We start from the raw sequence: 26,603 nt of genomic DNA on the forward strand, positions 1-26,603 counted from the left end.
TACCTCACTACTATTACACAATGGAGCTCACCTTCATACTGGCAGATGTCACTAGTTACAACTGGTGTGCAATTGTCTGCAGCAGGAGGTCACTCTATGTCTTTCAAGGTCTCTCTCTCTCTCTCTCTCTCTCTCTCTATGACTGTGTCTATGTCTGCATCTCCCTTTCTCTCTGTCTCTCTTCCTGTCACTGTCTGTCTCTAACTCTCTCTCTCCCCCTGTCTTTGCTTGTGTATGATTGGTATATTTGTATATGTTGCCGATAAATATGTATGTGTATCACAATCAGCAAATGCAGATATATCACATATGGGCCACCTACAGATAGCTGAGGGTAATCCTGTGTGATGGGGGTGGGGAGAGACAGTTAAACTGTTCATAGCTGTCTGCATGCAAAGACATATGCACAATACAGTTGTATAGTCCGATGTGGGTTTAGACATGGGCTGTAATTCTCTAAGTAGGACCTTCTAGAGTAAGAGTTGGAGTCCACTCCAGAGATAGCTGTACTCTGGTCCAGGGTTTTTTGTGCTACAGCCATGCCTCTCAACCTGTTAGTGCAAGAAATCTAGACAAAGGGTGTCAGAAAGTGGTGATAATGGGCCACCCACAGGGACATATTTTAAATATTGCTCTTATAAACGTTTCTGAAGGATATGAGGTCTGAAAATGAAATGTATGTCATTATTTACTGACAAATCCTCAGATAATCCCAGTGATTTACCAGAAAAATACAAATGTTATGAGGAACAGACCAAAATTATGAGCCAAAAATCTGGCCAGTTGAGAGGTATGGCTACAGCTGATTGGCTGATGAAGCTGTGTAAACAGTCCAGCACCTCACTGATATACTGGCTGGGGATCTCCTGGTTGTGTGGTATCCTTATTAACTGGAAAGTCATATCCTTTTGTTGGTACAGAGTGCATTGGACTGAGCTGAGTTTTCCATAATATGTGTGATATATTCTACATAGCACTGTGATTTCCTGGTATGTCAGTGGCAGAGCAGTGTAGAGTAACACGATGGACCACTGCCAGACATTTCTTTATAGGTTCATAGGAGGTTACTAGACTTTTGGCCCTGAGGCTCTTATATCCCTAGAAGACAAGAGTGTAGCCCATGTTTAGACATGTCAGCACCCAGAGCACCTGTCTAGCAGGGACACAGGTGGAATGCTAGGAGTGTATTTTCTGTTTCACATCTAGTTATCCAGGGTGCACTTCAAAAGGGCTGTTGAGGTACTCTGTTTGACATGGACAGGGAGTATATTCTATAGATGGGGGAGTGTGTGGGCGCATATCTGTCATGCCAACAAGTCCTATTGATATCATGGACCAAGTTGATGCTGCGCCTACAGGTTCCTCGAGTGGGGCTTGACTTCCTGATATGTAGCAGTCCCATTCAAGGCAGGGTCTGGATGGCTTTGTATGCCAGACAGAGGTAAACTCTGAGGAGTCTGTATGAGACTGAGTTGAGGGACAGTGCTGTTAGCCAGTCTGTGTATGGTAGGTGTTTGAGGCCATGGATTCTCCAGGTGAGGAACCTCTGTGGTCTCTCCAGCTGCTGCATGTGCTTTGTGTGGTACATGATGAAGGGGGCATTGTACTCACTAATTGCCCTTATAAGGGTAGTATAATGGATCTTATGACATCTTTGTCCCTAGATGAGATACCCTTACTTATGAGGTAGGCCATGTAGAAAGATTCCCATACAATGGTAGACACATGGCGGTAAGAAATAAGGTTGTTATCAACCTGGGTGGCCAAATCCCTCACTACTGATTGTGTACATAGGACATTGTTGTTAATGTGATAATATGTGGGGACGTCACTCTCTCCAAAGGGGATGATGATGCATTTTCTGGCATTCAGCTTGAGGCCATGTTTCTGGCACCAGTCATTTGTTTGTGTGAGACCCTCTTGAAAGGCGTCTACATCACTTGAGGAATTGATGACTGTGCCCAGCTTGCAGTCATCTGCAAACTTGGTCAGCCATAGACCACTGTTTATGGCCTGCACCTCAGTGAAGTATATCCCATATAACCAAGGCCCCAAGACCAAGCCCTGGGGAATGCCACTCATTAGGGGTCTACTGCTTGAGTTGGCTAACCCTATTAAGATTAGGTGGGGTCTATCAGTGAGCCAGTTTGCTACCCATCTTGTAGCATGTGGATTGATGCCTAGTTGACAGAATTTATCTACTATAGCCAAGTGGGGAATAGTGTAGCAGGCTTTGGCCAAGTTAAGTTGGCTAGTGTGCACCATCTTTCTCTCATCCATGGCTTTGGTGGCTGTCTCAAAGAAGTGCAGCAGATTTAACAGATATATGTCCCCTTGACAACACCAAACTGTCTGTGGTCGAGTATTTGAAGTTTGCCAATGTCCCTGCTACTGAGGTCCATGATAATCTGTTGCATGGCCTTGCAGATCAGGGTAGTTAGGCTGCTGTGTCTATAATGTCCTGGATCAGTGAACCCTCCACCTTGTTTAAAGGGATAACAGTGGCTGTCCTTCTCTCGGCTGGGACAAAACCGGTAGTCAGCCTTTGGTTGACTAGGGTGCCTAATGGTGCTGTAAGTTCATGGCTGGGTTCATAGGTTCATAGGTTGGTACTAGGCTATCAGTCCTAGGGCCTATACAAGCCTAGTCATAACAATTCCCTGGCTATTTCTTCCCACACTATTTACTTCCCTGGACCCATGTCTAGCAGGGTGACTGACATGATCCCCGGGGTGAATTTCCTTCTCCCATCCAATGGTCAAGGTTCCTTTTGAAGAGGGACAAAGAGGTGCTCTGCTTGACATGTATGGGCAGTCTATTCTAGAGTCTGGGGAGTCTCTGGGTCAGGAACCTATCCCTCCAGCATGTTTTGTTTATTGTGATGACAGAGAGATCCCCCTGGGCGTGGCTCTGAGAGATTGAGATTTCTTTAATTTGACACCTTGTATGTTAAGCAGAGATCAGATCCTCTCTGTAGATGACGATGAGTAAGAGTGAGGTTTTTTTTTTGTCAAGTCAATATAGGGGGCATCTGCTCTAGACATGTGTTTTTTTTAGTGAGGTATTTCTGCAACCTCCAGTTGTTGCAGAGATGTCTTGAGAGGTACATACAAGCGGGGCACATCCTTTTTTTTTTTTCTGGAAAAGCCCTGAGTGATGAGTGGTGTGCCACAGGATTTCCCTTCCTGACTGTTGTGGATGTGGTTTATTAAAGGTGAGACCACCCACCACCTGTCCCCAAGCCTCTTATACACACTTTCACTGTTTAGTGTACTGCCACCTATGTGATAATTAGTTCATGGCTCCCTGGCCAGCATGTTTCTCTAAGGTGGCTTTTTGTAGTATTCACACATCATTTGAGGAGATCAAATGGCTCCAGTTTGCAGTCAGTCATGAACTTTTTTAGCTAAAAAGTCCTTAGTGTTGGCCTGTACTAGAGAGAGAGATACCAAAACAAGAGCTGTCCCAGGGATGAAACCTGAGTACTCCAGGTCCATGTAGGATACAGCGGGGGGGACAAGGGGATGGGATGCCCTGATTACTGATGGGAGGTCAGAGGGAGAAGTTTCTGCTGAATCTTTCAGCCAGAAGATTGGCTATAGATGTCCACCAGACAGGTTTATCTTCCTTGCGGAGGATGATGTTGTCCTGTCAGGTATTCCTAATTCCATGCATCTATATATATATATATATATATATATATATATATATATATATATATATATATATATATATATATATATATATATATATATATATATATATATATATATATATATATGCTCGTATAGTACTTTGGTGTACATTTGGACATTGCTGGCTGTTCCTACAGTGGGGAGGGGTCTGTGCAGTTATTTATACCATCCCTCAGGTGGTTGTAATTAGCTTTGGAGAATTTTTCTTTTTACCATAGCTAGAGGGGAATCAGGGGAGATGGTGATATTGAAGGTGACCACTCTTTTTGTTGGATCTTGCCAGGGAGGATTATACCATAGGGGTGCTGCAGTGGTTAGTCATGTTAGTTACTACCAAGTCCAAGATATGTATCACATCTTGTGGCATTATCAAGTAGCTGTTCCAAGGCATTTGCATTGATAAAATGGTGGAATCTGTGTGCATTTCTATTCTGGCATGAGTAATTTTTCCAATCTATGGTTGGGAAATTCAAGTTACCCAGTAGCAGGGTAAAGAGTTGGATTTTGATAGATTTGTAAAGGTCCAGATAGGTGGAGTGGGCATCCTGAGCCAAATATGTGGGCCTGTAGCTATGTATAATTTGAACAGGGGTCATGTCAATGGTTAACTGCACCTGGAGTGCCTCGTGAGCATCAGACTGTTTGACCAGCCTGGAGGTGTGTGTCTGTTTACTATATATTTATACTCCACTTCCTTTGGCTTTGCTGGCCACATTTTGGGGTCTGACTGTGTGATAGGATGAGTGACCCGGTAAGGATGGGCTGCTCTCCACAGCTTTGACCCAGATGTCTGTGACTGCACACATGTCAGCACTTTCAGGGTTAAGCATGCTTGCAGTGAGTGCAGTTTCATGTTTAGACTCCTAGCATTTAGTGTCATGACCTTTATTTTGCATTTTGTTGAGGGTTTTATGTTGGTATCATGGACCCCATGACTTTCCCTAAAAAATGCACTATGGGGGAGGTAAGGGCCTTTGCCAGAGGCTTGAAGGCCAAGTGAGACAGATGCAGGCCATCTGTAGCAAAGCAGCATGGTTTATCGATCATATGTTCCCAGGCTGCCAGGCACTGGATCCCCCTGGGATGACACCAGAAAGTAAGCTGTTAATGTCAATCATTTTTCTGTTTGTATTGAGACATTATTCTGGGTGATGGTAGAATGCTGCTTAAGCCTAGGGACATACCTGCATGGGACACATTCAGCAAACCCAATTATGTCTCTCTTCATATAGTCCAGGGAGATACGTTTGACATCATTCACACCACCATGGGACAGATTCATAACAGTACCTGTTATGGAGTGACTTGAGTGCATGTGCGATATGGCAGATTCTGGAACCTGACAAACAAGTAAGCGTGACTTTCTCCTTAACCAGCCTGTTGAGAGGCACATTTGTGTGTCTCACAATGGAGTGCCCTATGAGTAATATGTTGGGTTTATGGTAAGGCCTTAGTGGTTGTGAGACACTGGTGTGTGGGTAATGCATGGTCTGTAGTGTGGAGGTTTGTGGAGTTCTCATGTGTTTTTGCCTCTGAGGTGCCATTTGTTTGGGTTTTAGTTTTGTTGAGGACCTCCAGTTATGTGGGTGTGTAGTTGTGGGTGATGCTTACTGACTCCATACACTGCAGGGAACCTATGTTACTGCACAATTTGTTCTGGTGTGCACATTCTCCATTTGTCTGGACAGTGGTTCCCCTTCCCCTTATATGTGTCTCTTTGTCCTTCTGTAGTCCAGTCACAAGCTTTGATCACAGTGGCTGCTGTTATGTATTTGTATTTCTGGTGTGAGCGGAGTAGGTGCCATAACATCACACATAGGGTTATGGACTTCACACCTTTGAGTGTACCTGTTTATTAGGTTGTCCATCATTGCACCCCTACACCTGCTGTGGTCCTCAGATGGTTTGTGTTGCTATGTTATTCTGAGGCTACATGTTGGCCCTAGTCAGACACAGGCCCACACATGGGGACAGGATGTTAATACTGCTCTGCCAAATATAGATAGCTGGGAGACTGGTTTGATATTAGCTTGCTATTTCTTATGGGTATGACATCTGCTTTTCCACTATCTGCCATTGATGTTTTCATATCAACGTTTCTTGTTTTGCAAATAGTTTGACAGGAAAATGCAATGTTATGACAAGTAGAACATATATAAGAGCCATACTTGTGATCCTTCTGTAACACTCTGTCATTCCAGGGGTATGGATGGTGGCCAGTGACTTGTTGTCAGTACTGACACAGTAAGGTAGCAGCCATTTATAACCTGGCAGTACACTGATTTTCAGGAACCTGCTGTTCTACTAGGCACTGTGTAGGTTACTCCAAGCTATGTACTGTCCATATGTGTGGCACCCTGTCCCTCAATTGTCCAGCTTTCCTGCAGTAATGGATATTGACTTCTGGACAGTGTGTACAACTCCTACCGTAGGTGTAGCTGACATGCAAAATAGTTGGCACAGCAAGTCTTGAGACATGGACCCTGTCAACCACAGTACTGTATCTAGGCCACTAATCCACAACAGCCAAGAGTAAGTGCTGCCTACTTCCTGACAGTATTAACCATGCATATACAGAGCTCATTGACCCCTGCATATTGTGGACATGCAACAAGTTATCATGTTGATTGGGACAGCCCTGGGAATGTGTGCTCTGCTGCTATTACCTGCAAACATAAATGTTACTGCATGTCTATGGGAACACTGGTGCATTGGGGGGCATACCTGTTGACTGTGCACATTTGCACAGACTGAGCAGATGTTAGCTTTACATTTTGGTTCCATTTAGCATAGTATTGTGGCTGTTTTGGAGAATACTGGCATATCACTATAGACAAAAGGTTAGAAAATAATGACAGACACTTGAGTTTCAGACTTCTTACCCTTCAGAGACTTAATGCAACTGCAAGACCTGCTGCAATATCACTGTGTAAGTTTGTAAGAGGAATATTTCATCATTCTCCCTATTTGTGAGCCTTTGCCACACATTTCTTTATGGTTTTGTACAGCTGACTTGCTGGGAGAGGCTGAGAGATGTGTATGGGACTCCAACATTGACATCCATGCATGTGACCTATGACCCCCCCCCAGTTTGCTAGTCCCCCACATTTACTGCAGTAAGTTTTGTCACTTAGGGGACTACTGCATACTCTGGGGAACCCAGTATTTGGGTGACATTTCCTGTTGTCCCACATAGCTGTCATTTGTCTGCTGCTATCCCAGTAGGCCACCCCATTCCCTTGCATACATGCAGTGATACCATAGATATGCTACCACAACATGCTACTCCATTCATTTATTGTTAATAACAGTGACTTACCTTGTGCCTCTGGCAGCTCTGAGAACAATGTTTCAGGGCTGACTCTGTCGGATGCATGCAGTTCACAGCCTATACATGGCAAGGTATAGGTAGTGTGATGTGTGTGGCATCCTTTTTACTGTGTGTGCAAGTTGGAGAGAAGTGTCAGTCCCTTGATCCCTAGGGTGTCAGTGTATGTGCTATGCATTGCCTCTTTGCTAAGGCCAGGGTGTACTGGGCATACCTACATCTGCCTACAGGGGCAGGCTCAGGGGGTTCCTCCTCTGAGTCCCCCTGTGTCTGTGAGGACCTTGGCAATAGTGGGGGGCTGTGTGCCCCATCACTTTGCTGTTCCTGCTGCAGCTGTTTCTGCAGGATCATATTGAGTAGCATGGCACATACTATGAACATGTGTGCACATGTGGCTGGAGAGTACTTTAGGGCTCCACCAGATATGTCAAGGCAGTGAAAATGTGACTTGAGCAGCCCAAACATACACTCCACAATGTTCCTAGTTTGTGCGTGTGCCTCATTATGGGGTTCTTCAGTGTGTGTGTTTGTGTGTGTGTGTGTGTGTGTGTGTGTGTGTGTGTGTGTGTGTGTGTGTGTGTGTGTGTGTGTGTGTGTGTGTGTGTGTGTGTGTGTGTGTGTGTGTGTGTGTGTGTGTGTGTGTGTGTGTGTGTGTGTGTGTGCGTGTGTGTGCATTTCTGATGGGTGTCATCATCCACAGTTCCATTGCATTGCCAGCATCTTTCACAAGATGGCCATACAGGATGGACCCCGTGGCAAATGCCTGGTACAGTTGTGAGGCATGGCAGATGTGGGAGTTGCGATAACTGCCAGGGCTACCAGCACATGCATTGATGATAATGCCCTGGGCATTGCACATGACCTGGCAGTTGATGGAGTGACAGCCCTTGCAGATGATGTAGACTCTACCCTCTTCACAGGGTGGTGCTTTGATGTGGATGTGAGTGCAGTCTATGACACCCAGTACCTCTGGGTTGTGTGCTACATGGTGGAAGAGATCCATATTGCTAGTCCTCTCCTCAGGGGTGCTGGGGAAATAAATGTGCTCACTGGTATGTCTTAGCATGACACCCAGGAACTGGTGGAGTACCCTGGATGCGGATGCCTGTTAGACCCCCATGATGTCCCCAGGAGGTCTTTGGAAAGTACCTGTAGCTAGTATTCTTAAGGCTACATATACCTTTGTTTCCACTGGGATGGGTTCCCTCTGTTGGCTCTGGGTCTGAGGTGAGGCTGGCAGAGCTCAGTGAGTTGCTGTAGTATGTCCCTGTCCACCCTGTAGTGCTCTACTAACTCCAGATCATGTAACCTCTGAAAGTTTATCCTGGGTCTGAACACTCTTATCCTCCTTAGTCTGGGACAGTTGACAGCATCATCCTCATTACCGCCCTCAGCTTGTAGCATGTAGAGATATAGCAAAGCAGCAGCAGCCCCTATCATTCTGTCAGTCAAAAAAAAAGTGTGTACTCCAATGGTGCAGAGTATGTGGGAAAAATCAGACTGAAGGGTGTCTGCATACTTTATACTGGTGTAGTGCAGATGCAGCCTGTGTGATTTGCTGACTATGAATACATTCCACTTGCCAGCTGCATTACTGAGGGGTTTGAATGGGCCAGTGTAAGTGCCAGAGGGATTATTAGTCATTTAAGTTGATTGCTTTTCTAAAGGTGTTTCCATTTTTTTCCTGTATTTTTAAGCCCCATGCACCACCATGCAAACCTGCTGCTGAAGTGTAAATACTTCTCAGCAGCTCTGCACCTCCTCTGTACACAAGCATGCTTACCCTTCCTTAAACCAGCTAAGCACAGCTAAGCAGCCTCACACACACACCCCCTTTGCTTAGCTGTGCTAAGCTGAGCACAAACAGAAGCCACTGAGCTCCAATGTGCTTACACAAAGCATGACACCCCCCCATTTCTTGTCAGCTACCTCTTCTGCCTACACCGCCACATTATAGCCCTTACATAGTTAGGTACCTGCGGACATGGTGGCCTATTTTGCTATTCAGTAAACTTAGCTCATTTACAGACCCCTAATTGTGTATACCATAGTTACACCACTACACCAAAGCCTATGTCCTTAGCAACCACTGTTACCTGCCATTGTTATGACTCTGCATGCTGGCCAGTAAAATGTAACATTTAATTTTAGCTTTCTTATTGTTTTTATTTTATTTTCTGCAAGATTGCATGTTTGTGCACCGCTGCACTCCACTTAAACATGGCATATATGCCAAAAAAACTTCTGATTTTTAATATTTTTAATATTTTGCATCAGTTATACATGCCAATGGCCATAGTTTTGGCAATTGGCATGTCTGATGCAACTAATACATGCTTTACATTTAGTTGTCACAGCCCCATTTTTTACTTTGCAGTCTGGTACACGGAAAGTTCCCGCATACATTTCTTATGCAGACACGGCTCCTACACGGATGCCTGTCTGCATGCTGGATCTCAAATTCACCTCATTTACATGGTTTTCACCAGAAAATGAGGTGATTTGCATTATGCAATCACCTCCTTAGCTGAACAGTGCTGGAAGGCTCCTGCATGCTCCCAGCCTTGTTTCCTGGATCACACAGCCTCTGGACTCCATGTTCGAGACATGCCACTATGCTTGCACGGAGAGTAGCTCCATGTAAGCTTTATTGAATTACCCTCTTCATAAATTCAAGGTGGAGAAAAGTCACTTCCAAATTATTTATCTGCAGTTTGACTTGTAAACAGCCCAAAGGAATTTGTGAAAAGTTTGGCCTCATTGTTTGCGTTCTTGAGAATATAAGGGACACACATTTTCCCATGTCTGAATGATTGGCTCATTCAGTCACCATTAGTAGAAGGACTCAAGAGATCTCTGATATTCACCTTGCATTGTCTAATCAGTATAGACTTTTCCAAAAATTGAGCCTGGACCAAGAGAAGTCAGATTGCCTAGGGCAATCTCCTGAATCCACACAAACTACACATTTACCTCATGAGGGAAAAAATCACTCTCAATTAAAAACTTCATTTGAAGATCTGGCAGAAATATTCTATCCTGCAATGTTGTAGGACAGAATTTGAAAGGATTCTAATAACTCATCCCCAAGAGGGGTCTAAATTAGTGCTTTAGAATTCTTTCCATAGGATTTGTATTGCAGCAGTGATCACTGCAATGATCATAGTACAGGCATATAACTCACCACACCTGTAGATATTCAAGTAGATGGATCACTGCTGCAGTACAGGTTCTCTCCGTCTGTCTCCAGTGGTTCTGTCACATCTGTAAGACATGTTTTATAAGGACTACAAGTCTTAAGACTGCCCATAATATTCTTCTTAGCAATTAGACATGTCAGTGCAAGCAGCTAAATGTTCAAGCTTATGGAAGTTTCTTCTTCCTAGAGTGGAGTGTGATTGCAAATTCTGTCTGTATAGATGAGAGTACCCCTCCCCATTAAAAGTCTGTGAACAGATGTAGGCTCAAAAGCACATTCAGAGACATAGGTTCTTGTCAGAGTTACTGACCAAGATCCAGTGTCATGAAGTACCCTTAGCTAAGGCATGCTAACTATTCAGTTTGGACTAAAAGGAACTGAAAAATGTCAGAAGCAGGTCTTCCTTTTAAACCAAATGCTAGACAGACACCTGAGTCAGAGAATGAGCTCAGCCCACTAAAGGTTATTCATAAATGCTGTGGAAGTCAGACCAGAAGGACAGATGTCTAACTTTGAGTCTTACCCTTAGATAAGGATTTGTTTTTCAGATGATTTGCTCTGCTCAAATATCTACTGTTATTATGAGGTCCTTACACTCTTATTATGTCCTTATAATGTCATGTGTTGACATTGAAAGTGAGGCCATTATTATTGCACAAGGAATATATTTTGGTAGACCATCTCTGAGACATTTTGCATTTTCTTTTAAAATAATTGATGTTACTTAGTTTACAGTCATCACGTTTTCTAGTTATGCAGACCTCACTTCCCACTTTAAGATCTGAGAAAATTAGTTAAAAAGAAAAATGATCTCAACGCAGAACCTTGTAGGACAGTGTTGGTAACTAGAAAAGACCCTATACCATGACTTATGATCTGTAAACAAACTAACCAGTATTTTACCCATTAAATTACATATGGACTGACAATACATTTATTTGGCTTCCCTACATGATTCATCTCAGGATTTATCACAAATTGCCTAGCAAAACTGGTAAGCCAAAAATCCTTAAATAAAACATTTTTTTTGCAAGCCCCCCCCCCCACACACACAACCAACATGGGGGGAGCTCCCACAACCCCTGAAATTATATATACCAATGCCATGGTGCACCAGAGTGGAGAAGAGGAGAAAAATCCCAAAAAGCATATTGCTGGCTTGCACATTACAATACACTGTGATGAAACTCACCGCAGTGTAACATCTTTGCAATGAATACACACAACAGAAGAGTCAGTGGCAACTTGTAGGTATGCCCTTTTGGTTTGTCAGTTGCTCCCTTATGTGGATTGAATACCATACTAATGACTAAGTCAACACCATGAACTGCTGTTATCCCTTCACAAGGTATGATGTCCTGATAGGAAACCCATGTCATTCCATTTCTCTTACCAGTAGGTCTTCTGTGTCATTTTTGATAAGCATCATTACGACTCAGATTTTATGCAGAATATGCTCAGGTGTATAGGTCGAAAATGTTTGAATTGTGACAATCGTGACTTGAAAGCACTGAAGCCTGATGCCATAGGTTAGGGATGGGTCCACATTTGATTACAATTGATTTGGGTTTAGTTGAGTTTCCTTCATTCTGTAGAGGAAATCCCCGTATTCATTGTCTGGTCTCAGATGACTTGAGTTTTACTTGTGGCAATCATTACCACATCTGTATTTTTTAAATGAGATGCTTCTCCCAGTCTCTGGCACTTTGATTTTCATCTTTAAGTATTGTAAGGCTTGTCAAAGGCTTTTGGGTACCAAAGGCCATGTCCTGTGTCTACAGTCACTCATTGTTTATTGATAACTAGCTTTAGTCACAGGTTTTATGTTTCATTTTTCTGTTGAGTAATAAAAATAACTAATTTCTTAAGTCTTATTGGATACCTGACATAGCTGGTTGGCTATTTAATAAGGATAATTGCTAATACAGCTAAAAAGATATAATAATTATTACTGATACAAAACTATAAAACCTTACAGTAGGACTATGGTAAAATAAAAGAAACATCACTAAAAACCATTACAAACTGGAAGTACAACATAAAAACAGAGACATAAGTAGAGGCTTAGATTATGTTGATTCTTTTACCACATAATAAAAAGAATGATCAGTTGACGACAGATTAAGCACATTTCTTGATTATTGGAAGAGTTTTATTTCTTTGTACCATATTGGTATACTTTGTTGGCATGGCACAGCCCAGACCCCTTGAGACAAGAGTAACCCATAGTCATTTAATGCATTTTTGTTGTAATATTTGATTACTATAAATGCAAGATAGATTTACATCTCTTTATGGAGTCATTGCTTCATCATTTTAGTGTCTCTCTGGTTACAAACTTGAGAATGTTTAGATTTTTGCACATTTTAAGCAAACTTGATACTCTAATGTTTTTGTCTACATTTATTGACAGGATAGGTGGACTGTTTGAGGACCATCTTAGCTATGAACCAGGCCAATCGTTGACATCCTACAAAAGGGCTTCTCTGAGACTAATGACTGGTGTCAGAACTATGGCCTGAAGTTTAACGCCAAAAAATGCTTTATCATCCCCTTTGAAAAAAAATCAGCTCCCACAAATTACCATGTTGATGGGAGCCCACTAAACACTGAAGGGGCCATAAGAGATCTGTGCACCCAGGTCAACAGCCACCTCACCTTCGACTACCACATTGCCACTGTGGTCAGAAAGTCCTTCTGCGTCTATGTGGTACATCTTATAATCAAAGGTTTCACATCCAGGAAGAAAGAGGTCATCATCCCTCTCTACTCATCCCTCATTAGACCAATCATCGAATATAATGCCCTGTTTGGCATGTACCTGACCAGACACCTACAATAGCTGGAGAGGCCACAAAAGTACCTCACAAAAAAGATCCTAGGTCTTAAACACATGTCCTACATGGACAGACTCAAGAAACTTCAGCTGTTGTCATTCTCTTATCACCTATTTAGAGGTGATCTCTGCTTGACTTATAAAGCCATGTCCGACCCAGCCCTACTAGAAATGCTACACCTAAAGAAATCCCAATCCCCTTGCACCACACACTCTAGAGATCACAACCTCATTACCACAATTAACCGAACATGCTGGAGGGACAGGTTCATCTCCCAAAGACTGCCCATACTCTGGAATAAGCTTCACATTCATGTCAAGCAGAGCACCTCCGTGGTCCTCTTCAAGAGAAATCTTGACAAGTGGATGGGTAACAGAAAGTTCACTCCAGGGATCATTCCAGTTGCCCTACTGGATAGGGGCACTGTGAACTAACACCAGGTGGCATGGTGCATGGGCAATTTTTTTGGGGTTAGGAATGTAAAGGCTCCAGGGCCATTAGCCTAGTACACACCTATGAACCTATGAGCCAATCAGGGAAGTACAGAATACAATGACAACTACAAAGGCAAATGCACTATACAGAGATAACAATTCAGTGAATTACTTAAATTTAATAAATGATGAAAGTTAATCTGTAGAGCATGAATTTTTGAAAAAGATACACAACATACAAACTTAGACTATAAAACCTACTACATAATGATATAATATAAGACTGCATAAAAATATCAGCATTTGATTAACTGAAATGGCATACAGACACAGAGAAAGATAATTCAAGCCAGAACAATAGGTCATCAGTTTGTCTTATGTTACCCTGCGCCATGGAAATAGCAACATTTGTTTTCATTAACAAGATAAGATCTCAGAAATTTCTTGAACAGCTTAACATTATTAATTTGTCTAATGTTTTCAGAAACAGATTCTCCTATACTTTAAGGTTAGCTGTTATTAGACAATATGAGTAAATCTCTAATTTAATTTTGCTAGTCATTGCACTAATACCCTAATTAGATTCAATCATATAAAAGTAAAATCTAGAAAACTGTTCTCTAAATAAGACCAAACCAATCATATTTAAGGGCTTTCAACAAAATATTCAAGGATTTCATCAGAATAATGTTTAATGCAACAAACACACATTTAAATAGGAAGACCCTAGTCATATGACAAAAAAGTCATGAAACCAATTACATTTGAAAAACTTTTCTAAGAAATATAAATAAGAGAATAAATTAGGAAAAATAAAGTATCAAGAGCTTCTTTTTCCTATTAAATATTTGTTTTATTTTCCAACAATTATAATTGAGTGTTAAAACCATGGCTCTATTAAATTCTTTTCTGTATTATTAGATACTATATTTGGAATTGCAGTAAGACCACCGTTATTGAAAATTAATATAACAGTAAAGGTAATGTGCATGTTGTCTTTTACTTCTTTGCATACTGATATTAACAGAGGTTCAGTGTAATTTCTATCTTTTAACATTTTAACCAAAACATCAACTTCTACATTAAAATTGCCACAATCTGTAATAATCCTCAAAAGCTGCCATTTTATTAAATTATGTTTTTGTAAAGAAAAATGTCAACTCTTGAAATTTAAGTAACAATTAAGAAGTGTAGGCTTACAGTATAACATGCTTCTAAAGACAAATCTGTTCAAACTTTTTATAATAATTTATCTCCAAACTGAAACTAATAAAGGTTAATCATAAAAACTAGCAGTACTATTCATTAGATAAAAATCCCTTAGTTCAAGTTCACATATGGACCACAGAATAAAAATATCATCCAAATATCTAAAGTAAAATCTAATTTTGTTCATCTCATTCATTTTAAACATAATGTTATCTTCCAAGTAACAGAAAACTAGATTTATTTCTACTCCTGTGATCTGTTTCCATACTTCCCTTTCAAAGGTAAAAAAAGTTACTCATCAAAATCAAATCCATTGGATTACAAATAAGATTGGTATTTTGTGAAGAAAGTCCCTTAAAATTAGTAAAATATCATGAAACCATTCTAAACCAACATCTTGTGGGCTTCAAGTATATCAATATTTTATATCACCTGTTATTAACAATAAATCACTCAGTTATTATTCCATACTCTTTCTAAAACATGAGTCTTTTAAAATATGTGGAAATGAGTAGTAAATATCAGTGTCAATAAATATTAAAAGTGATTCTGTTTTGACCCAGCTGCTGATACAACTGGCTTAAATGGCAAGTCTGAAATGTTCTTATGAACCTTAAGGATACCAAATACATTAAGGACTACAAAGTGTTTAACTAGTAAAAAAAAATCATAGACGTGTTTATTAGTCAGCTCAACATTAAATAAATCAGTAAAAAAGATTTTGTGTAATATAATCATCTCAGTCACAGAAGGTATCTGATAAAAATGTCCATTGTGTAACTATTGTAACATGTACCACTAGAATTAAAACTATTCATGACAGCAACCCCTCCCTTGTCAGGTTTTATGAACCTCTATTCTTTATTATGACAAAATTTAAATAATACATCTAACTCTACACAACTCAGAGTGCAGTATAATTTCCACCAAGCACCTACCTGAAAACTATCCCTCAAGTCATTCTTGCACGTCTTCAGAAAAATCAGCATGTTTGCATGAAATGACAGACTGAAAATAGAATGTGTCTATATTTTATAATGACCTCACTCATTCTGTGCATCATGATCAAAGAATAACAGAAAGTTAAGTTCATGAATCAGCACTTTCAGCTCAATAATGATGTCCACTATGTAAGCAGAGTCAGTTGGAACAATTATAAACCCCTTAGAAAACAGTCTAATCAGTGTTTCATTAATAACCATGTTACTGTAGCTGAAAATTAAAATGTTATTACTAACTCTAAATACCTTACCTTTCGCACTTAATCAGTTAATATCATCATGTAATAATAATTCCTTCTATATTTAAAAAGGAGAGATGTAAAGGACAATTGGAGGGAATAAGTTGCTTTTCTGCATAGACATGGGGGTTCCAAGAGCAAAGCAGATGTCATCCTCTTTATATAGAATTTCCTTTTTCAGATCCTCTAACAGAAAAGCTGTGGAGTATAGTTAGATAAGAAACTATATTCCTCTTCCTCTTTTATGCTTATCAATGGAGATCTACTGAATCCAGGGACAATTGGAAGAGGTACCAGACAAAGCTGCCCACTTTCTTTTCTGGTCTTTTTTCTGTTAGTTATGGAAACATTTGCCTACTTGGCAGGTGAGGTCATCTCTAGGAATTCAATCCTCTGGATGCCATCCATATGTTTGTAAATGATTGTGTACTAATGAGTACCAACCTACCAATGATTCATGGGAAGGTTCTCAACATATTTCATCTCTTTGGGAATGTATCAGGTCTGAAGTATAATCTCTCCAAATCAGTGATAATAAGATGGGGGATTCAAACTAAACAATAGGCGACTATTCCATACTGGTAGTCCAAGAAGTTGCATACCTTGGACTGAAGCTAGAAGTGAAGCTAATCTTAATGAGCTGGTGGCTCGAGTATAGAGGAAAAAATCTCCTGCCCAAGATAACCAAAATATAGACTATATCTGGAAAGCCTAGGGCAATTCAGATAATGATTTCACCCCATATTTTATAGCACATTAGAAATATCCTATTCTCACCAAGTCACCCAGACTTTATACTTTTTAAGACCTTATCAACAAAGCTATATTAGGGGATAGTGGAATGAGAATTTCAACATCCCTAGTCCACATTCCTGAGCTTTTCATGGGGATTGGGGTTCCCACCTTACCAAGCTATACACTAGCCTTTCAACTGAATCAAGTAATTTAGAAAGTTGAAAGTGCTGATGAAAGTGGAGTGAAGCTACCATATGTATGATCTACCACTGGGGTGGACAAGCTAAATATATAGAGTAAGCCTGAGAATGAGTGGCTAAGCTTGGGAAGGGGTCCTAGAGGTAATATCTGGCACCATCCTGAAACCTAAAGAGTAATGGGAATTGAGTTGAGAAATTACTGGCTGACTAATGGGATCTTTAAATGATCAGCATTTCTAACTCACACATTTAGTACATTGTTAAGGAGCTTAGTTGATCTTAATACTGAATTTAACCTAAAGGGACAACAGCTGTTCGCATATTGGCAGAACAGGCAGGTAAGGTTCAGGCATATTTTCCTACCCCAAAAAGTTAGAAGGTTCTTCTAATAGGTTAAATATAAATGTGTTAAAGTCACCAGTGCAGATACTGTGAAACACCCAATGATGGGTAGCTGCAATGTATAAGACAATATTAGGCTTCAAGAGTACAATGGGACCAGGGATGGAGAGCTCCAGGTAAGTTCAGAATGTGGCATAAGTACAATGATCAGATTGACAAAACTTTAGATGTCAGTTCACTCCTTGTAGACAATTGATATCAGGGTTGTCAGAGAAGAGCAGGTGCTAGAAATGAGATCAGGATGGTGTAAAAAACATCCACATGTTCCTGGGTTGACCCAGGGTTCAGATCTAGTGGGATTTTCTCACCATGAATTTAAATGGTCTTTGGTGTACATGTTACATTTGGATGAGAACTCTGTTTCTGGGTATATCACCCACAATTAAACCAAACCTTCTAATTTTGGAGGTGTATTGTACTCTTGCAAGTGTTGCTAAACTCCTATGTGATAAGCACAGGAAATTGAGAATGGTCTCAGGAAGATGTTTAGACAGCCTACTGTGAGAATATCTAGGAAATTACCTACATTCCTTTAATAATGCTGGCACTTCCTTTGGTCATCTACAGCAGTGGAAACATAATTTTAGATAGTTTTAGCTTTTCACTATGCTATTGCAAATCTGCATGTTACTGTTATGCTTAAGAGAGAGTATACCCTTTCTATCTATTTTATCAGTGCGTGTTAGTATACTGTATACTATGAGTTGTAAATATTGTACATAGTTTATTTAAATGGTTATGATGTATTTTTGTGGTTGACTTAATTTAGTTATGTTCTATCATTGCTCTGTTTTATTCTTTTTTTTTTCTTTCTTTTCATTTTTTGTTTTGTTTGAAAAAATAATTCCTTCTGTTTATTGTCGGGTCAAGTATATTCCATTATTGGTTCTTGAGTACCCCTGTCAACACACTAAGAAGGGTTTTTGATATATTTTTGTTCATTTTTTACCCTTATTTATGTTTGTAAGAAAAGTTAAAAATCTTGAAATATTCAGATGAAAAAGCCCTCAGCCTCATCTTACCCTAACAAGTTCATTATTCACAGATTCCAGCAGTATCTGCTGCAAATCAATAATACTTCCTTTCAATTTTTTCATAATTACAAGCAAATCATTCAATTAACACTTTCATCTGCCCATTGGTACATTACATGGAAATAACTTTCCATTCCTCAAACAAATCAATGTCATCTACAATGAATGTAATCACTGGTACTCTTATCAACATGCATGCCCATTGATGTAATGTTAAGGCTTACATATTTTTCCTACAGCTTAGTATCATAAAACTTTTATTTCTTGTACTTTTGCTTACTAGGTTTGTCTAACTGGGTTTAGGATGCTGTAACATATTACAAACATTTTAAACTGACATTCAGTGGCCATTAATATACCTTAACAATTACAGTTGCATTTTCTAATTACATTAAATTTGTATGAAATAAAGACAATTAATACAGTATAAAATATACTTATGCATTTAGCAGATGTTGAACATTCCACTCAAACAATACACCTCTTTTTTCATAAAGAATTCTAATTCCCCAGTCTTTAAGCTGACATTATCAACCAATTCAAGCAATAAACAGGGATTATCTTCGTGACGTCGGGCTGGCAACTCGGCACCATAAAAATCCACTGCCGATCATTAGTGGACCGGAGTTCCACTGTGGTGACCCCTAACCGGGAAAAGCCGAAAGACATTACTATCCTTGCCCAGTTTTAACTCTCTCTCTCTTACAACACTCTATCAAACCCCAGTCTGTCTTGGTACCAGAGTACGTAGATCTCCCAAAATATCTGCACTCAGGTCTGTAGGCATAATAACATAAAACAAATTATGTTGCATAATACTAAACAAAAGAAAAAAATCGATCGTTCAATGTGCCAACTGACTTTTATTCTTCACCTCAATCTGGTACATTGGTCATTTGTCTTCACTTGATCTAAGTAACAAAATTAACTACCTTACTTATATAGGATAGAATTTTACAAAAATGTAATCAACGAAAAAATAACATTCAACAAGAATTTGTCAATGTATCAATAAGAAATATAAAAAATGAAATAAAAAAGGAAGACTGTGAGTGACTAATTTAATGTTTTTATTCAGCAGTTACAGAATGTATAGATATGGATCTACCAGTAGATATCATTTCTCTAGACCTTGCCAAGGCATTTGATTCTGTTGCTTGTTAAGTCTTCTTAAGATCATCTATGTACCACTGAAATATTAATGAACATTTAATATATTTACAGATCATAATTGATTGATGTTTAGAAAATCATCCATAAAGTTAAAAGGAGTGACATCCTCTATATTCAAAATATCTAGGGGAGTACTGCAGGGATCAGTTTTGGATCCATATTTCTGAAATCCGCAGTATATGCTTTATGGACCCCAAGTAATTAAAGTAAATATTAAAGATTTTGGTGAAATCCATAGCAAAAGATAAAAAATATATAAAACTGCAACCTGTTGTTAATGACCTGCAAAAGCCCACAGTGAGGCAAGCCATAAATGAGACTGTGACTATGCATCCTAGAAGGCAGCCAGCTAGACTCAAATCAAGACTGCAACTAAACCAGTTGTCAGACTAGCAAATAATTGACAGATATCAGCTAGACAGACAACTTATGCAGGCTTTCTGCAACATGTGTGCCCCACACATGTCTGTGCAGATCCTTTGAGGAAACCCCATCCCCTTTGAAACTAAAGTATGTCTCAGCCTGGGTGTACTTGTATATGGGACATTCTAGAGCAGGAGTGTCCAACCCGCGGCCTGCGGGCCGCATGCGGTCCTCAGGGCTCTTCCATGCGGCCCGCGACCCTTAAATTTAAATTTAAATTTAATTTCACTTTTTTTCCATGTGTTTACATGTCCGCGTAGTTTTGCTGTTCTGCGCATGCGCCAACTTTCTTTTTTTTTACGTTTTTTTCATACCAGCGTCTTTCCGCTGGTATGCGCATGCGCGAAAACACTGTTCGGGTGTTTTTTATATTACTGGTAAAGAAAAGCTGCAGGAAGGAGCGAGATCATAGTGTAGACTAGAGAGAGGATTTATTATTTTAATTTATTTCATTGTGTACACACCGACTACACTACAACAAAGGTAAGTTAAGTATTTTGCTCCCTTAGAACTAGCTAGGTAAGGAAAATTAGTTAAAAACTTTGCCTTCATGCATCCAAAACACTTTCGATTGAATATTAAGGAATGGATGCTACAAAAATTAAAGATGTGAAAGATGCCTTGGCTTATAAGTTTATTTGCATATTTTAACATAATCAATGTCCCCAGAGTGGTAGCTGCTAAATAAAGTCAATAATCTTAAAAGTAAAATTACCATGTCAAAGAAAATAATTAATCAGTGAGAAACACATCGCTGAGTGTAAAAGCATTTTTATACTTATGTCACAAGACAGTGACCTTAGCAGTCCAGAAAATATGCCTAAAAGTTAGTTTCATGCTGCAGAGAGAGAAAATTGTTTGTGAAATCTGTAGTAGCTGCCACTGTACTAGTTTATAAGTAGAACAATTTTTAAAAATTACAATGGATATGAATCATTTTTGACTTTGAAAAACATGCTGGTGTTTTACTTAAAATATTGTAGAGGCCTCTGTTTAACTGCAGTTTAACAAATTAGTTATCTATTGTATTCTTAACTACAAGCCACACCATGATTGTATGTACTTCAGGTTAAAAAAAGAAAAACTGCATCAGTGTAGTGTTGTGGTGAAATATAGCTCCAGAATGTTCTGTGTCTTTGGTTTCACATTGTTGTAAGTAAGATATTTTGGTTCACAGAAGGCATGACACAAATTTTGTAAAGTAAGGGGTAACTGATTGTTTTTACAGATAGTAGTTGCACAGTGAACAAAGACCACTGAGATACCAATACATAGCTGTTTGTTACATGTACTGAAAATGATTGATTTGGCTAACTAACTGCTGATAGCCATGTATATACAGAGCATGGCAGTGCCCTACCTACAGCAAGTAAATAAGAATGTGTGAAAAGAAGGAACAAAATAAAGCAGAGCTGTATACTTGTACAGATGGAACTACCTTTCCTTAAGTCTGTCTATTTTTGTACACTGCAACAGGTGTTCTGTCACCTGCCCTTTCTTTTATTAAATTCTTAAATTGGTGTGTTATATTTCATTTATTTGCAGAATTAAGGTACCCTCTGGGGAAGACCAGCTAAACTAGAGTGGAGTGCATGTGTTTCAGACCTGTCTTTGACTGTTAGAAACCAAATGATTATTACATCATATTAAAGTTAATTACTATGAGAGTGAAATGGTTAACACTCTGTGATTAAAGCAATATGCAATACGTGTAACATCTCTAGGAGCAGATTTAAGAGGTACAATTATGTTTCGCAGCAAGAGGACAGCGGTTACTGGTCTAGTTGATGTGCACAGTGAGATATGTAGTTTTTCTATGCAAGTCTGTAGGCTAGAAAAATAATACATTTTATTTGTATAGTAAGAAGGGAAAAAAGCAGTTTATAGATAGACAAAACTTCTACACAGTGAAACACGATAAACTAGTTCACTAAATGTTTGCACTTACACTTAATTATGAGAAAAGAAAAATGCAAACAGGAGCGGAATAATCATATTCATATGCAGTTGTTACACATTACTGATGTGTTGATTAGATAAACTAGTTTTAGGAAGATAGCCTTGAGTGAGGACATGGTGAATTTGATTTCATTATGGTAAAAGGACAGGTTGTTGGGGAATTGCATCTGGAACTTGATTTTACGCTTAATAACATCTGAGCTGTACGGAGAAAGTTTACGGTGCTTTTCCTTAATTTCTCGGGGGAGATCTTGGGAAATTGTGATTGTGTACTGTACGTGTTCTATGAGTAGTGCTTCTGTTATTTTGTAGGTAGCAAGGATGGCTTGCACATCTTGGTAGTTTAGGAGCTTTACGTAAATGGATCTTAGTGTTGTGGTGTCTTGATTTTTGTAAAGTGCTCGGTGTGCCCTCTCAACTATGCAGTCAGTCGGTGAATCACTTGATTGAAGTAAGGAATTAAAGATTTGTTTGAGTTGAGAGCAACTGGTTTTGCTCATATTTTTCAGGCAAGCCTCTTATAATAAGATTGTTCTGCCTGCTTCTTGCCTCTAAAAAAGTTTATACTACTGCACCTACTACTGTGGTGGGAACATCTTGTGGATAAGTCGACATTATTAGATCTATGGATCTGTGATTATCCTATATTTTCTGACTCTCTGCAAAAACACAGAGATTTAATAGTAGAATTGTCCTGTGATGTGAAAGTGAATCATCTTTCATCTTCCAGTAATTTCTGAAAACAAATCAGTTTTGATTGAAGTTCTTTCCCTTCTCTCATAACGAAACCCCTGTGTATGATTACAGTACATATAACAACCTCCTTTTTGAATAAATGGGAGGGTTTCTTGCTGATTTTATTTGCTAGTAGGATATTTGATTTTTAAAAATAATGGAAAGGAAGAGCAATATGACTAGATGGGTTAGTAAAGTGGTTGATCATTTGGCCAAATAAAATGATCTAGGATTCTGGTGCTGTAACCTTATGGTGCAAACAAAAGACATATTTACTGTAGTGGCAGGAAGGGCACAGTTTTCTGCTTTATGTACGGAAAATATGTACATGAGGTCTGGCAGTCGATGCAGAAGTTAAGGTTGTGAGCTGTAGTTCTTATAGCGCAGGGTTTGATTCCCCAAGTTTTCGTTTGCCTAATGTGTGACCATAAGCAAGTCACTTAATCAGCCTGTGTTTTTGGGTCTCCCTGGAAAGGCACTGTGTTTGCTGGGCGTATTATTATTAGCACATAAGGGCTATGCAACACCTGTGCATTACTGAGAAAAAAAGAATGATGCTAGCTAGTTCTTCAAAAAGAGTGAACCTTTTCTAATGATATCAGAAAATGAAAGAAGTTATAACATGATGAAAGGGTATTAAAAGACCATTGCACATTTTAAATTCCCCATGATTAGCTGGACTGGTGGTAGATTAATTATGTCCTGCAGAAAGCAGATGTGAGAAGCTCCCTTGTTCTTGAATTGTAACAGAACTAAACAGTAATTATGTTTGCTATGAGTAAAGACTTCTTTTGATGTCAAAGACATCATAAATATAGTCACAAATCATATAATGATGCTATTAACATTGTACATGGAAACAACATTCACAAAGCTCCTGTGCAACAGTACTGATATTCATACAGATGAAGCAAGTTATGTATCCATGTGTGTATGCGTGTGAGTGTGTGTACATGTGTGTGCGTGTGTGTACGCATGTGTGTGTGTGTGTGTGTGTGTGTGTGTGTGTGTGTGTGTGTGTGTGAGTGTGTGTGAGTGTGTGTGTGTGTGTGTGTGTGTGTGTGTGTGTGTCTGTGAGTGTGTGTGTGTGTGTGTGTGTGTGTGTGTGTGTGAGTGTGTGTGTGAGTGTGTGTGTGTGAGTGTGAGAGGGAAAGTTAGTTGGTAGTAACTTTTGAGCCAGAAAAACATCATCCTCATGGATAGAGTGAGTCCCATGCACACGTGTTTAACGTGGTTTACAGTGAAATTGGTATGTTGTCTTGAGATACAACAGAAAGGAACTGGGGTCTATATTCAGCAATGGAATAAGTATTGAATAACATGGCTTTGGATTTGTAGATATTCTGTAATGTAAAAGATTATGGCAAAATAACCATGCTTGCATTCAATTTATATCTCCTGCAGAACAAGATGAACTCAAAATGCCCCAGAAGCTACAGTTGGCAATGCATAGTTATCATAGCACTTTCTAAGGCTGCATTGGTCTTGAAGTCTGTTTGTAAATGAAAAGTGCTCCTTATATTGAGAGTTCGAGCTAAGGTTCAAAACAATTAATTTTCTAGCTAGCGTGTGTAGTAAAATGGAAGCCTTCAAGGAAATGTGTGTTTTAATTTATCTTTGCTTATGGGAGGGGGTGCAATTGGTGCAGAAGGAGAGGGTGGTGACCCCTCTCATCTGTTCAGATGTTCGTAGAATGTCTGTCTTATTTTTAGTCTTTTCCCCTCTATAAATTTGTCATTTTCTGGTAAATCAATGAGGATTAAGTCGCCGGCTAAAGCTAAATGGTGACATACACTTGAGTTTCAGAGTTCATATCCTTCAAAAAATGCATCCTAACTCAAATCCTGTTATTGCAACTTTCTAAGTTTATAAGAGCAGTTTTTAAAATGTGTCCTTTTGGGGCTTTTTCCACTTCATTTTATTAGGCTTTACCTGGTTTACCAGATTTCTTGCCCTGTCAGGTTTTGTGGTATGGGGTGGATGTTGGGGGGGGAGTGGTCATGATTGCTGGACACAGCAACTGTATGTACAGTATAATAAACATGCTTCAGCTTTCTAGTCTCTGGGGAAAAAAAGATTGTTTATGATAGAATGTGCAACTGTGCTGTTACTAAACTTGTCAAATGCAATGTGGCAGAGAGAAGAGGGGAAAGAATTACAGGACTGATGGATTCAGGGAGCATGATTGTATTAGTTATAGTACACAGTATGTCTGTAAGCATAAAACAACTAGTAAAAAGAAAATGTATCATTTCCTGCAAGTGTTGTGTGTTTTTTGGTTGTATGGTTTGCATTGTTTTTCGGCATAATTGATACAACTACATTGTAAAGCTGTGCACAGTTTTCAGAAAATATTTTTGGACTTGGGTCTGGGAAGGTAATGTGGAGTTGTTTGTAGTGAAAATTTAAAACACCTCGATAATCAAACTTTTCATGCATTATAGTAGTTATGTCTTAAAAATAAAGGGCTGCTTTCTTTGTGTAAAACAGGATATTTAAGCAAACTTGTCCTTACTTAACTTGTGAAGAGTGTGGCCAAAGCCAAAAAGTAAGCATCAGATTTCTCTTCTGTCCTGGCTAATGAGACTTACGATGATGGAAATGAATGTACTGTAACAGAAGAGGAGGAGGGTGAAGAAATAAAGTAACCTCAAAGAAAAGAAGAGTAGACAGTGGGAGACAGACACAAAACATTAATATTTTTTCTAATACAGTGTTAACGGATAGATTTCTACTGTTTGTGGGAATTGTAAAGTTGGCTAAGCAATTTGAGTGTGATGTTTATGTTTCAGGTCGATATTGCAAACGTTTCTGATAGAGTACAAACAGTCTTTTGGAGGAAGGGGTTCTTGTCATTTGGACCACAACAATGTTCTGGGGATAGTTACTTTTATTTTATAACAAAATGTTTGTATTTGGCACGTAAATGTAGTTACACTAGGAAGAATTTTGGTACAGGACATAGAAAATGGAGGTAACAGATGAGAGTAATCAGTGTGTGTGTCTGAATGACAATAAGGAAATAGCTGCAGGATAAAACTGAATTGTAGATAAATACAGAATACACTGTTATTTGGACCAATTTTAATTCCTGTCTGATAGTGGAGTAGAAAAGGAAAATACACAATTAGGAGATGTGAATGTTGTTGTAGTCACTAGTGTCTTTTGGCTTTTCCTGGTTAGGGGTCGCCACAGCGGAACTCCAGTCTGCTAAAGATTGGTAGTTGATTTTTATGTGCCAAGTTACCAGCCCTGACGCACAACCTTCAACGAAGGTACGCCCATTCACGCATGTCTCCACACTGAAGACGCTATAGCTGAGAATTGAACCAGACAACAACACACAACCGCAGCACCACCACCACGGTCTAATTAGGAGGTGTGAATATTAGTCCTTAATAAATATAAGCATATTACACAAGTGAAACAGTCTCTGCCAAAGTGACCCCCTCCAGCATATTACTACCCCTCCTCCCATTCTGCCCTAACTGAGGTGGGTTCATAGGTTCATAACTAGGCTATCTGCCCTAGGGCATTTATAAGCCTAGCCAGAATGTGTTTGGCTTTCACCACCCATTTTAAATTTATTTTGCTATGCCCTTTTTCGAGGTTAGTATACTGTGCCTCTGTCTAACAGTGACACAGAAATGATACCCGGGGTAAACCTACGATTGCCCATCCACTCATCAAGATTCCTCTTGAAGAGAGTCAATGAGGGACTCTGCCTAACCTGGACTGGGATTTTATTCCAGAGTGAAGGGAGCCTCTGGGTTATGAATTTGTCCCTCCAGCATGTCCTATTTATTTCAGTGCTGAGGTTCAAGTCTCTCGAGTGCGTAGCTCGATGGGATTTGGATTTTCTGAGGTGCAGCATGTCCATTAATTCCGGGTTGGACATGGCTTTATACGTCAGGCACAGATTGCCTCTGAACAGGCAGTATGCCACTGAGTAGAGCTGGAGTTTCTTTAACCAGGCAGCATATGGCATCTGTTTGAGCCC

The 26,603-nt window shown here is 39.5% G+C and overlaps 1 pseudogene; it reads right to left on the reverse strand.

Moving 5' to 3' along the window:
• Positions 1-22,368, reverse strand: part of LOC122802359 — a 59,075-nt pseudogene extending 36,707 nt beyond the window's left edge.
• Between the last annotated feature and the right edge of the window lie 4,235 nt (positions 22,369-26,603).

The sequence above is a fragment of the Protopterus annectens genome, chromosome 5.part0 (assembly GCF_019279795.1).
Source record: "Protopterus annectens isolate FY-2018-M chromosome 5.part0, PAN1.0, whole genome shotgun sequence".
Classification (NCBI taxonomy): Eukaryota; Metazoa; Chordata; order Ceratodontiformes; family Protopteridae; genus Protopterus; species Protopterus annectens.